A 14,011-nucleotide genomic window follows, 5' to 3' on the forward strand; every position below is an offset into this window, starting at 1 on the left:
AAAGAGGACACAGGCAGAGAAAACAAGTCGCCAGAGAGAGAGAAAAAAGATAAGCTTAAAACTTCCCCGTAGAAGTGGTTCAATCTTAATTTTAGAACTTTCGTGACTGCAGGAATTATTATTTGGTTCTTTCGGTTAAGTCACGTCTAAAGATAAAATATTAAATTAAATAATAGAATACGACGTTTCGATTGCAACACAAGCAATCATCATCAGGTATAATGAAATAGCGACATAATATCTAACCAGAAAACTATAGACAGACATTAGCAGACAGATATCACAAGATACATACATAGCGAGAGCAACACAGGTGACAGAGAGGGGTGATCGTCTCTGTGGGGTGGCCTTAAATAGACAGAGGGGGGCGGAGGCAGAGAGAGGGAGGGGGGTTAGAAAAAATTAGCATATCAATGAGTGGTCCAAAAGAAAACGTGGTGCTGCGAGTACGATGGCACAGCAAGCAAGCCTGAAAATCAGGAGAAAGACACACTAAAATTAAATAACCTAGTAAAATATCGAAATGTAATGTAATACAACACAGAGGGTCGGTCAACACACAATTAACGCATAGCCTGGTTGATTACGTATTTCAAAGATTGCTAAGTTAGAATTTAAGTGTGAACATTCTAAAGAGGACACAGGCAGAGAAAACAAGTCGCCAGAGAGAGAGAAAAAAGATAAGCTTAAAACTTCCCCGTAGAAGTGGTTCAATCTTAATTTTAGAACTTTCGTGACTGCAGGAATTATTATTTGGTTCTTTCGGTTAAGTCACGTCTAAAGATAAAATATTAAATTAAATAATAGAATACGACGTTTCGATTGCAACACAAGCAATCATCATCAGGTATAATGAAATAGCGACATAATATCTAACCAGAAAACTATAGACAGACATTAGCAGACAGATATCACAAGATACATACATAGCGAGAGCAACACAGGTGACAGAGAGGGGTGATCGTCTCTGTGGGGTGGCCTTAAATAGACAGAGGGGGGGCGGAGGCAGAGAGAGGGAGGGGGGTTAGAAAAAATTAGCATATCAATGAGTGGTCCAAAAGAAAACGTGGTGCTGCGAGTACGATGGCACAGCAAGCAAGCCTGAAAATCAGGAGAAAGACACACTAAAATTAAATAACCTAGTAAAATATCGAAATGTAATGTAATACAACACAGAGGGTCGGTCAACACACAATTAACGCATAGCCTGGTTGATTACGTATTTCAAAGATTGCTAAGTTAGAATTTAAGTGTGAACATTCTAAAGAGGACACAGGCAGAGAAAACAAGTCGCCAGAGAGAGAGAAAAAAGATAAGCTTAAAACTTCCCCGTAGAAGTGGTTCAATCTTAATTTTAGAACTTTCGTGACTGCAGTAATTATTATTTGGTTCTTTCGGTTAAGTCACGTCTAAAGATAAAATAATAAATTAAATTAAATAATAGAATACGACGTTTCGATTGCAACACAAGCAATCATCATCAGGTATAATGAAATAGCGACATAATATCTAACCAGAAAACTATAGACAGACATATTAGCAGACAGATATCACAAGATACATAGCGAGAGCAACACAGGTGACAGAGAGGGGTGATCGTCTCTGTGGGGTGGCCTTAAATAGACAGAGGGGGGGCGGAGGCAGAGAGAGGGAGGGGGGTTAGAAAAAATTAGCATATCAATGAGTGGTCCAAAAGAAAACGTGGTGCTGCGAGTACGATGGCACAGCAAGCAAGCCTGAAAATCAGGAGAAAGACACACTAAAATTAAATAACCTAGTAAAATATCGAAATGTAATGTAATACAACACAGAGGGTCGGTCAACACAATTAACGCATAGCCTGGTTGATTACGTATTTCAAAGATTGCTAAGTTAGAATTTAAGTGTGAACATTCTAAAGAGGACACAGGCAGAGAAAACAAGTCGCCAGAGAGAGAGAAAAAAGATAAGCTTAAAACTTCCCCGTAGAAGTGGTTCAATCTTAATTTTAGAACTTTCGTGACTGCAGGAATTATTATTTGGTTCTTTCGGTTAAGTCACGTCTAAAGATAAAATAATAAATTAAATTAATTAATAGAATACGACGTTTCGATTGCAACACAAGCAATCATCATCAGGTATAATGAAATAGCGACATAATATCTAACCAGAAAACTATAGACAGACATATTAGCAGACAGATATCACAAGATACATACATAGCGAGAGCAACACAGGTGACAGAGAGGGGTGATCGTCTCTGTGGGGTGGCCTTAAATAGACAGAGGGGGGGCGGAGGCAGAGAGAGGGAGGGGGGTTAGAAAAAATTAGCATATCAATGAGTGGTCCAAAAGAAAACGTGGTGCTGCGAGTACGATGGCACAGCAAGCAAGCCTGAAAATCAGGAGAAAGACACACTAAAATTAAATAACCTAGTAAAATATCGAAATGTAATGTAATACAACACAGAGGGTCGGTCAACACACAATTAACGCATAGCCTGGTTGATTACGTATTTCAAAGATTGCTAAGTTAGAATTTAAGTGTGAACATTCTAAAGAGGACACAGGCAGAGAAAACAAGTCGCCAGAGAGAGAGAAAAAAGATAAGCTTAAAACTTCCCCGTAGAAGTGGTTCAATCTTAATTTTAGAACTTTCGTGACTGCAGGAATTATTATTTGGTTCTTTCGGTTAAGTCACGTCTAAAGATAAAATATTAAATTAAATAATAGAATACGACGTTTCGATTGCAACACAAGCAATCATCATCAGGTATAATGAAATAGCGACATAATATCTAACCAGAAAACTATAGACAGACATATTAGCAGACAGATATCACAAGATACATACATAGCGAGAGCAACACAGGTGACAGAGAGGGGTGATCGTCTCTGTGGGGTGGCCTTAAATGTGTATATATATGTTTAACTTTCGCACCGTAGGTAGCCAACCATGTTAATCGGAGGTGCGGGGGAAGGACAACAAACTAAACACAAAGCACTTTTTAAGAAATGAGTTTTAAATCTAGATTTATAAGTGCATAGCTCCTGTGGCTTCCTAACATCGGAAGGAAGAGCGTTGCAGATGGCTACAAAGCGCATCTGAAAGTGCGCGGTGCAGTGATCGCCTTTGATCGATGGAAAGACGAAAGCCCCTGCGGGGATGACCAGAGTTCGTGTGATGGTTAATGCTCCTTGACCACGCTCGTCCTTGCTAGCTCGTGCAGGGGTGTCCAGCACCGGTTCAGATATCACTCGCCACTAATTTTAGCTGTGGCTTTGAATCAAATTTCAGGTCACTGGGTTAGTAGTGCACTGCAAATCAATGCTCCACCACTTGACTCCGTAAGTAATTATAATTATGTTTAAACAATATAATCATGAGAGTTAAATAAACCCACCTAGACATGCTTTTGTTACTTTGTTTAATCCTTATTTACAAGGTTCTACTGTGCACTCTGCAATTCGGTTTTTGCTCTAACATTGCACATATCTATAATTTCAATAAGGAATTCCATCATTAGACCACCTTTGCCAGTACCAAAATATAATAATAGGGGTTTTCCCCTTTTTTCTGGCAACAAAACTGAAACCTTTTTACAATGATTCATGTCTGCATTAACCACACAACTTGCAGTCAAAATGCAAACAAAAAACACGCATTTTGACTACAAGTATTGTGGTTAATGCAGACATGAATCCTTGTAAAAAAAGGTTTCAGTTTTTTTGTCAGAAGGGGAAACCCCTATTATTATATTTTGGTACTGGCAAAGGAGGTCTAATGATGTAGATGCTTACCCCGAGCCCTCATTACTTTGATAGTGCCTTTTGGCATCATCTGGTCTAGCACCAATTGAGACTAGGCTCTAAAGAAAGCTGTTTCTAGTGTGGACCAATCAGTTTCAAGGACAATGCATATATTAGTGTTTTTTGTTTGCATTTTCACTACAAGTATTGTGGTTAATGCAGATATTCATCCTTGTAAAAAAAAGTTTCAGTTTTGATACCAGAAAAAAGGGGAAAACCCCTATTATTATAAAGGAATTCCATATATGGGGCCACAGCTTGCTCCTCTTACTGATGACAGTTTTTAAAGACCTGTCACGGACTTCCATGGTTGTCAAAAACATCCCATATGGAAATCTCAATCTGAAATCAGATTCATATATGTGTAGTGAGCGACTTCCGAGGCATGTCGAGTAGAAGGCTTCTTATTTATTAAGAGCACACTGGGCGATACATTGTGTAACGCATCTACACACAGGCGATCCTAACACTTAGCCCCATCTCCGGCTTCGCTACGCAAGCTGTTCGACCAGCGCAGCGACGGAGAGATTCTTCAGAAGATCAGCCACGTGGTCGGAGACGAAGAGATGACGACGAGCAGCGACACAGCCAGGACCCGTTACAGCCACAAACCTCTGGCTCAGTCCCCCTTATATTTGTCCCAGCCCGGCCAAGCTCCACCTCTGGCCACGCCCCCTTTCCAGAACCTTTGAGCTGGTTCCCGGAGTTTCTCAACTGACTCCGCCTTTCACCTTTACCCCAGATACACCCCCCTTATGATAAGACATGTAATGCAGCTATGACTAATTAGCACTCCCACGCCTCTGTCCACCCAGCAGTATAAATGGGCACACCACGGTTAGTTAAAATCACATTGTGTGGTGCAAGTAAAGCGTTGATACGCCCTCTTGCAGGACTTGTGGGAAGCATGACAGCTGGCCAAATTAACCTTATGGCAGGACCCCGAGGTCCCGAATAAACAAGTCAAAATCGTAATTAATTTATTTTTGACGACTCCGTCCCATCGCGCACATAAATGCCTCAACCCACCTGGCACGGATAATTCTGTTGTCATGTCGTCCAAGCGCAGCGAAAGCGACGAATGCGCAGAAGAAACATAACTTTGATTAGCGCATCGTGCAGAGCTCGTCGAGAGGAATAGATTGCCGTATCGTTCGCCTTCAACAGACAAAATGACGTCGCAACGCAGTTTATGCGAGAGCCGCGGGTCCCGCCATTAGTTTCAAATACGCTCCAGGGAGCGCTCCAGAGCTCTCTCAGATGGAGGCTAAAACTAAACTAGTTTTTTTATTTTACCAGGTTAGGGCCCATTGAGCTATATAGTTATTTTTCAGAAGCGACCAGGTCTCGCAGACGATAGCTGAACAAAGTTGCTTGCCATGCGGAAATTTATAGCAGCCAAATATTCTAAACGCATGTTTCTTAATGTGGAGGGAAAACCAGGAGGACCCGGATAAAAATCCACGCAACCACGGGGAAGACAGGCACATGCAAACTCCAAATATGCAGGTGTCAGGGTCGGGATCAAACCTGTATCCCAGGAGAGGTGAGTAACATGTCCGCAGTGGAATGTGCAAGCATGTTCAGGATTGCACTTTTACCTATTATAATTGTTAAGCATTACGTTTGATTTCCTGTTAGTATAACTTAACACGATTACCTATGCACTATATAAAAAAATGTTATTATATGTATTCATTGACATGTATCTTGGAATGTTACAATACATGACAGCATTATCTCATTGGGATTAGGGGCCGTCCATAAATGACGTCACGCACCTCGGGGGGGGGGGCGTCAGACATGTGTGACGAGGGGGGGGGAGGAGAAATGTGACGTCACATCAAAATGCGCAGCTTTAAATGAATATAGACAACACGTTCTACTTAATTAAATAGGCTTATTAATACATATTTCTCCTACAACATCAGAGTACAGCGCCACATTAAATACGCACTACAATAACAATAGTTTAAAGCGATTTGAAGCATGTTTTTTTTGGGAGGGGGGCAGAGCTTAGTGACGTCATATTTGAGGGGGGGTCTGACTTTGTGACGATGGGGGGGGGGGTCAAGAATCGTCCAAAATCGCGTGACGTAATTTATGGACTGCCCTTTACCCTTTCTTGACCCTTAAGTATCCTCTATCGCGATCACTCATTCCTCAACCCTTGCACTCCCATTCCATTTAAATAATTATATTTTGTTACCGTTGCTTTAACTATGTTAACCGGCTTGAGTGAAGGCGCTCTATAAATATAAAATTAGATAAGGAGAGTGGTGGCCACCTCTGAAAACCGGACTCAATTACCAAAGCCCTGTTTTGGAAATATGGGCATGTGATTCCAGAACATTCGCAGATTAATGGTCTACATTTAGACTTGTTAAAGAAACTGAGCTTGAGTAGGACACATCACGAGAAGGGATGGTCAAGGTTGACTGGCAGCTGAGGAATTGAACGCGTTCAAGAGGGAATTGTGGAGGTGAAGAGATTTAAACTCTCGTTTTGGAGGTGCTGTGGATCATTTCATCATCGCTTGATCGTGAGATGGCGGTGGCTTGGAGGCCATCCAGCAGTGAATTGACCATGGCAGATGATAATTATTTTCACGAGTCATTCACACACGCGTCTTCGTTTTAGGTTTTCAACCACAATCCTTTATTGAGTAAATCAGCTGTTATTAATGCTCATAACAGAAAATGATCTGAATTGTTAACCGTAATTATAGGCTTTACACCATCAATGTTGCAAAACAAATGTACGCACCATCACAGTCCAGCATTTGGGAGGTTTTTCCCGTTTGAAATTTTTTTTTTGAGTCTTGGAAACTTCAACTGAATCCTAAGAATTGTCACGGTCGGTTAATCCTTGATCCTTCTGGGTCGCTAGGATACAGACTTCTGCTAAGCCATGTGCCCACATATACTGTACAGTGTGTTTTAAACAGATGGACCCGATTTGAAATCGTTATATCTCTGCAACCACGAACCGCCCATGAATGAAACTTTTACCACTTGAAAGGGCGGGGCATAGAGAGGGCGGGGCATAGAGTTTCAAATGATTACCGCTCGATGCCTCTCCCAGCGCACAAACAGCCCCTAGCCTCAGTCATTCGCAAGATGGCGACCCCACAACGCAAGGTGTTTTGCGTTCTGCAGTTCAGCAAGACTGAATCCGTAATTGCGTTGCGGCGTGCGTTTCAACGGCGTTTTGCCATTGATCCTCCAATGTCAAAGAGCATTCGTCGTTGGTACCGACAATTTGAGGAAACAGGCTGCTGTTTATGTAAGGGGAAGAGCACAGGGCGACCACGCACCTCAGAGGAAACGTGAGAAGAATTCAAGAGTTTTCTGCGTAGCCCGCACAAGTCCACTCGTCGTGCCAACCGAAAACTTGCGATCCCTCATACGACTGTCTGGCGTGTGTCGAGGCGACGTTTAATCACGAGGCCATACCGGTTGCAAATGGTACAGGCTCTTCGTGCAGGTGACAAAGGAAAGCGTGTAGAAATTTGTGATGCGATGTTACAGAGCATGGAGGCCGACAGCTTCTTACCGCGTTTGATTTTTAGTGATGAAGCAACGTTTCATCTAAACGGTAAAGTTAACCGTCACAATGTGCGCATACGGGGATAAGAGAATCCACACGAAACTGTAGAGCATGAGCGTAATTCCCCGAAAGTGAACGTGTTTTGTGCTGTTTCTCAAAGAACGGTTTATGGCCCACAATTACGAGGCAAACGTATCTCGAAATGCTGCAGAAATGGCTCTTTCCACAACTTAATGAAGATTCCGATGACTTCATGTTTCAACAAGACGAAGCACCGCCACATTGGCACCTGCAGGTTCGACGTTTTCTAAATGACACACTGCCTCAACGTTGGATAGGTTGCACGGGACCCCAAGACTTGGCGCTACACTCTTGGCCCCCCAAGATCCCCAGACATCACACCCTGCGACTTTTTCTTGTGGGGATACGTCAAAGACCGTGTTTTTGTGCCACCATTAGCGACTAATCTGGATGACCTCAAAAACAGAATCACGGCAGCGGTGACTTCAGTGGAAGAAGACACTTTGAGAGGCGTTTGGGACGAATTCAACTATCGTCTCGATGTTGTCCGTACAGCAGGTGGAGGGCACATAGAGCATTTATAAAATGGTTAGTAAAACTTGATAACTCATTAAACCATTTGTAACTTTTTGTGTATTTTAACATGTTGCCATCGTGAAATATACTGCTTTGAAATTGGGTCCATATTTTTCAAACACCCTGTATTACAGGAGCATGTTATTCATTCCTGTTATGTTGCTTCAAGCTTCATAGATTAGCTAGTATGCTCACCACTAACACAGCAGTGTTGTTTCGTGTGGCATGCTAAATCAGCAAAACACATCTGTGCTGCCATGCTGTGGACTGTCACAGGCCTATCTGCTAAATGTTTATGGTGGCAGAATGTGTGGTGGGACGACCACTGTCGACTTCCCCTAAGAGTCAACCTCCAACTGGGACTTGAACTCACAGCTCCCCAACTGCAAGCTGCGTGCTCCAGTACCGTGCTACTTGGCCAGATATGTGAACGTTGCCATTTTAAAAGCCTTAAAAACATTTTGTTTTTTAAACGTCACTGAAGCGACTTCAACGTAACTTATAATGAAGGCACTTATTGATACATGTATATGTAAAATTGCCAATGAAATGTAGTAAGTCCCTAAGAGTATAAAACATAAAATATAATAATTTAGGCTACGGCGATGCTTCTATAGGTCTCTACCAAATGGAAGGACTTTGGATCAAGTTTCCTACATTTGTCTGACCGTAAACTTTCATCTTCATTTCCCTGTACGGTACCATTCCTCTTCCTTCTTCATCGACCAGAATTCAAATTGTTCTGCATCCCTTGGATTCTTACTCAAGATGTTTTTCCCTCCAGAAACATTCTTCGCCAAGCTTTCACCTCTGAGAATGTGCCCATTCCACATTTATCCGTTTTTGTCTTGTGGTATTAAGATTGCTCCACCCCTGTCCTAAAAAAGTTACTCAAATCTGCTTCTCCAGTTGCCTCGCCTCTTTTCACCGATCCTGAAAAAAGTGGGCTCCCCCTTCTGTGGTTCTATCAACACAGTTGTCGATCTGGAAACTTAGTGATACAGTCAACCACAGATCTACAGAACTCAAACACTGCTGCATACAAGATTCACAATTGTTTTTTGGGTCAGAGCGCATAAGCAATGTGTCGTACACCCTCCTCCACCCAACACCACCCATTAATAAAGTTGTCGCGTGAACAAAAGTGCCAATTAATTTCTGCTGCCGTACACTGCTATGTTAGAGAGGAATCCATTTGTTTAATGTTGTGGATTCCTCTCCAACATACCGGTGTGCTGAAGCTGTAATATTGACAAGGGAGTTTACATATTTTCTTGCTAACAACAACCTCAGTTAAACGTAGGCTTTCGCGACCAATATTCATAATAAAGTTTTTTTTTAGGTTCGATTGCGTAAGTATGACCATGTCGTAACCGTCCACCAACACACCGAAGTAGTAACTAAATTATGCGTTGTTTACGTGACAACCCTTACTGGCTGTCAGGTGGTGGAGGGTTACGACACATTTATATTTATGTGATCTAACCCAAAAACCTTTATAATTAATAACGACAACCTACCCATCAATCAAGACCTTAACAACTTGCCCTGCTTATAGATTTGAAGTTTTCGTGACTGCAAGGATTCGGTAAAGTCACGTAGGTAAAAAATTAAAGTAAGTTGAATCACAACGTTTCGGGCGCAACACAAGCGTCCTTCTTCAGGTGGGGACAACTTAGCGAAAGCACAACCGCTTAAGGGTGTGCCAACTGAAGTTCCGATCCCCCCTTCTGGGATCGCGCCGTCACCATCCTAGAATCTCACCAAAATCCGGAAGTACGGTGGCCAACAGAGTGGAGCAACGCCTCATTCGAGACCCAAACATTGCACCTCCTGGCTTTGATATTCCTTGAAGACCACTGGTGTAACCATTCGCCGCACGTCAACAGGCCAATGTGCAGATCGCTTTCTTAAATTGAAAAATGAAAGTCAAGTCACAGCGCAATTGTGGCCATGCAAGCTAAACTCTGATAATGGTAATGATATGCACTGTCCTTGAAATTGATTGGTCCACACAGTGCATATCATTACCATTATCAGAGTTGTTTCTTTTTGTTTGCATTTTGACTGCTTGTGTTGTGGTTATTGCGAACATGATGCCTTGTATAAAGGTGTCAGTTTTGTACCAGTTTAAAGGGTAAAAACTTAATACTATATTTTGCCACTGGTAAAGGAGGTCTCATAGTATGGACCATATCGTAAACTACTGGAGTCTACGCTCCTCCAACCGAGGAGGAACACCTCTCCAATTTGTTTTTTTTGGGATGCATCAAACACATTCCTGCGGAGGGAGCTGGTAGGAACGTTGGGTTGCTCGGTCAATGGCCAGGGTCAACGGCGGCGTGGGGTATTCCGCAAATATGCCCGACTGTGAGGGTGGGCACAAGCCAGCGTGAGTAGGTTAAACGTTGAGTTTCATAAGGGCACCACGGGGTGACCAGCTCAAAGACAATACATTGTCAAAGAAAAAAGGTTTCAGTTTTGTTGCCAGAAAAAAGGGGAAAACCCCTATTATTATATTTTGGTACTGGCAAAGGAGGTCTAATGATAACAGCCACATTGCTTTAAAAAAAGATCCTGTATAATACCATGTCGTCTTGAAATGGTATATGTGTGTCTTATGCATTTCTCAGCAAAACTAAGCCGTCTACAAGTGCTGTCCACCTCTCCAACTGTTTTTTTGGGATGCTTCAATTATTCGGAGCACGTGATGGTAGCTTTTTTTTTAGGAACCGCATGTGGAGTGAAGGCATTGGACAGCTACAAAAAATGTGTTTGCATTTAAATTAATCGGGGATTCTGCATTTTGATGAGTATAGGAGTGTACGATGATTCGCTATTGGATGAGACCAGACGTCATTACCAGTTCAACTTTGGTTATTACAGGACTTTGGCTAATCTCGGCGTAATAGTTTTAGATGGCATGGTTTTTTTACCATCAAGCGAACGTCATGCATGAAGCAGGAACTCATAATGCACAAAGGAGACTGAGTTTCGCGGTCATTTGGGTCGGATCGCGTGAGCAATACGTTCAACAACCTCCTCCGCCCGATGCAACCAATTAATAAAGTAGTCGCGTGAACTAGAATGTGTACAGTGCACTACATTTTATCATTTAATTACATCACATTTTAGAAAGATTTCTGCAAGTAATAAATATTCAATGTCTATCATACCGCCGCGTTCAACACGAGAACATTTTATGCTTAAAATTCCAAACTAACCAATCCCTCGCAGCTGCACTGTTTTAATTCTTCTTCTTGGTTCTTTCGACAAAGTCACGTAGAAGGGAGATAATAAAATAATAAAAATAAAACATAATAAAATAATACAATTCTCACGACGTTTCGGCCACAACGCAAGCAGCCGTCCTCAGGTGAAGAACAGGTCTTTCGGAAAGACAGCGTCTGACAGACCTGTTCTTCACCTGAGGACGGCTGCTTGGGTTGTGGCCGAAACGTCGTGAGAATTGTATTATTTTATTATGTTTTATTTCTATTATTTTATTATCTCCCTTCTACGTGACTTTACCGAAAGAACCAAGAAGATGAATCCCTGCAGTCACGAAAGCTTTAAATCGAAATTTATTTTAATTCTCCTTAATCGATTCACTGTCCTTTTTACACGAGGTGAAGGCTTTTACTTCCCAAATGATTTGTTTTTATTACGGTGGGGTGTTTTTTACGCTTGGGGTTTATTCTTGACTTTGAAACGTAATGAATGTAACATGCATATATCAGTGTCTCGCTTCACAGCGTGAGTTGGTGTCAGACAGAAAACCACCGGACACGTGGTGGTAACGAAGCGGTCACGTGATCCTCGGAACCCACGAAGAGGCATTTGGCAATGTGTACTGATAAAGGGCCGTCCAAAAATGACGTCACGCGCCTAGGGGGGATGGGGGGGAGGTCAGCCATTTGTGACGATGTGTGACGGGGGGGGGGGTTTGAGAAATGTGACGTCACAACAAAATGCGCAACTTTCAATAAATATAGACAACACATTCTACTTAATTAAATAGACTTTTTAATAAATGTTTTCTCCTACAACAGAGTGCAGCGCCACATTAAATACGCACTACAATGACAATAGTTTAAAGCGATTTGAAGCATGTTTTATATGTTTGGGGGGGGGGGGGGGGGGCAGAGCTTTGTGACATCATATTTGAGGGGGGGGTCTGACTTTGGGTGATGCACAGTTACCGACGTTACACTTTGCAACTGGGTATCTGGCTTCACTAATAGCATTTCATAACTCACTCTTACGTCGTTAAGATATCTTATTTGTTTACAATCGGGCGATTTTAAAACAATACTACAATGCAATGATGTATAGAATGGCAGTCAGTCCTGTGACCACCTCTATCCTTTGTCTCCTGTCCAGACAACCGAACCTAACGATAGCTCTAAACTTAGACAAGAATTGCAGTCCACTCGGTCAAAGATAACACTGGTCAACACACTTGTTCTGGTATTCTAACGGTTTTAAGGAAATTTTGGGGTGCTGATTCCGAATCTGGCATCAGTTTTTGTCTATCACATCAGGTTTTTGAGATATCAAATATTGCATTTTCAATAAAAACTTCAGAAGAAAAATATTAAATAAATGTGGATATCTACATTAAATGATATTATAAACACACCATCCTAAAAATACAGCACCATATTTTAACACTAAAGCAGTCACTGACTCGCAACAACTTGCAATCATAAGTGACAGAGTTAATTTCTGGTAAAATCAATGAAAATGGGGTATGCCGATAGCATAAAAATGAGATGTGATAGAGCACATCTGAGATCAGATTTGGAATCAGCACCCTGAAATTAGTCTAAAACAGCTGCAAAAGTCCAGGCGAGAAAGAAAAAAAATTGTTGATCAGTGTAATATAAAGCAAATATATTGGATACAAACTAAAAAAAACGTAAATAAAAAATACGGAAAACAACTCAAATTCGTGGGTTTTTTCGCATTTGTGTCGTCAAGAGTCTGCATGCATTGCACAGGCACTGCCACTGATGATGTGACCTCATCAGCGATGTTTCATGCTAACATTGTATTTTCTTTAAAACACACTGGTTAACTACGATGCTTTTATGCATCCAACGAATATACAAATTAAGACGCGTTGCCACGGTGTTAAGTGACGTTAAATAGATCAGAAACGTAATCGTTAGTATGTTAATTCGAAACGAATTTCAGGATTTCTATTTTGTGAACCGAAAGGCTGCCAGAAATGTCAGTGTCCGCTAAGTGACGCCAGAAAAGTCGAATATTTCGAACGAACCTGTTTTCATATTAAATTAGTTAACTGAAGCAGCATTTTTATGCGAAAATATAAACATTGGCTTAAGGACCATTGCTGTTTCTACGCTGCAGAATTTTCCTGCAGCAAAACCACTCTACTATCCGTGGATGTTGCCGTGTAAGATATCAGGGCTATACAGCACTGATCATTACTTATTTATTTCTACGTACGTGACTTACCGAAATAACCAAAGAGTATGGATTCCTGCAGTCACAAAACTTTCAAATCAAGATTGTCAATTACTGTTAAGTTTCTCATTTGTGCTCAGGTCCGAGCTAGCATCATAATGCAGATCGATAATAGCAATTGCATTAAAACTGTGTTATCGGCATCATGTACAGAGGTGAAACACATTCCTGCGTAGGGAGCTGGTAGGAACGTTGGGTTGCTCGGTCAATGGCCAGGGTCAACGGCGGCGTGGTGTATTCTGCAAATATGGCTGACTGTGAGGGCGGGCACAAGCCGGCGTGAGTAGGTTAAACGTTGAGTTTTATAAGGGCACCACGGGGTGACCAGCCCCTCCCCACCCAGCCCCACCTCTCCCACCCCCCACCCAGCCCCAGCCTCCCCACCCAGCCCCTCCCCACCATCCCCTCCCCACCCAGCCCCTCCCCATCCTCCCCACCCAGCCCCTCCCCACCCTCCCCTCTCCACGCAGCTCCACCCCTCCCATTTTTGGATCCACGACGGACGGACGGACACAATAATCCCCTGTGAGCTGGTGTAACCAGGAGGTTCCTACCAGTATAATCCAGAAATCTCACAGCAGCAT

Source organism: Lampetra planeri, chromosome 3 (assembly GCF_965212315.1).
Source record: "Lampetra planeri chromosome 3, kcLamPlan1.2.h2, whole genome shotgun sequence".
Taxonomy (NCBI): Eukaryota; Metazoa; Chordata; class Hyperoartia; order Petromyzontiformes; family Petromyzontidae; genus Lampetra; species Lampetra planeri.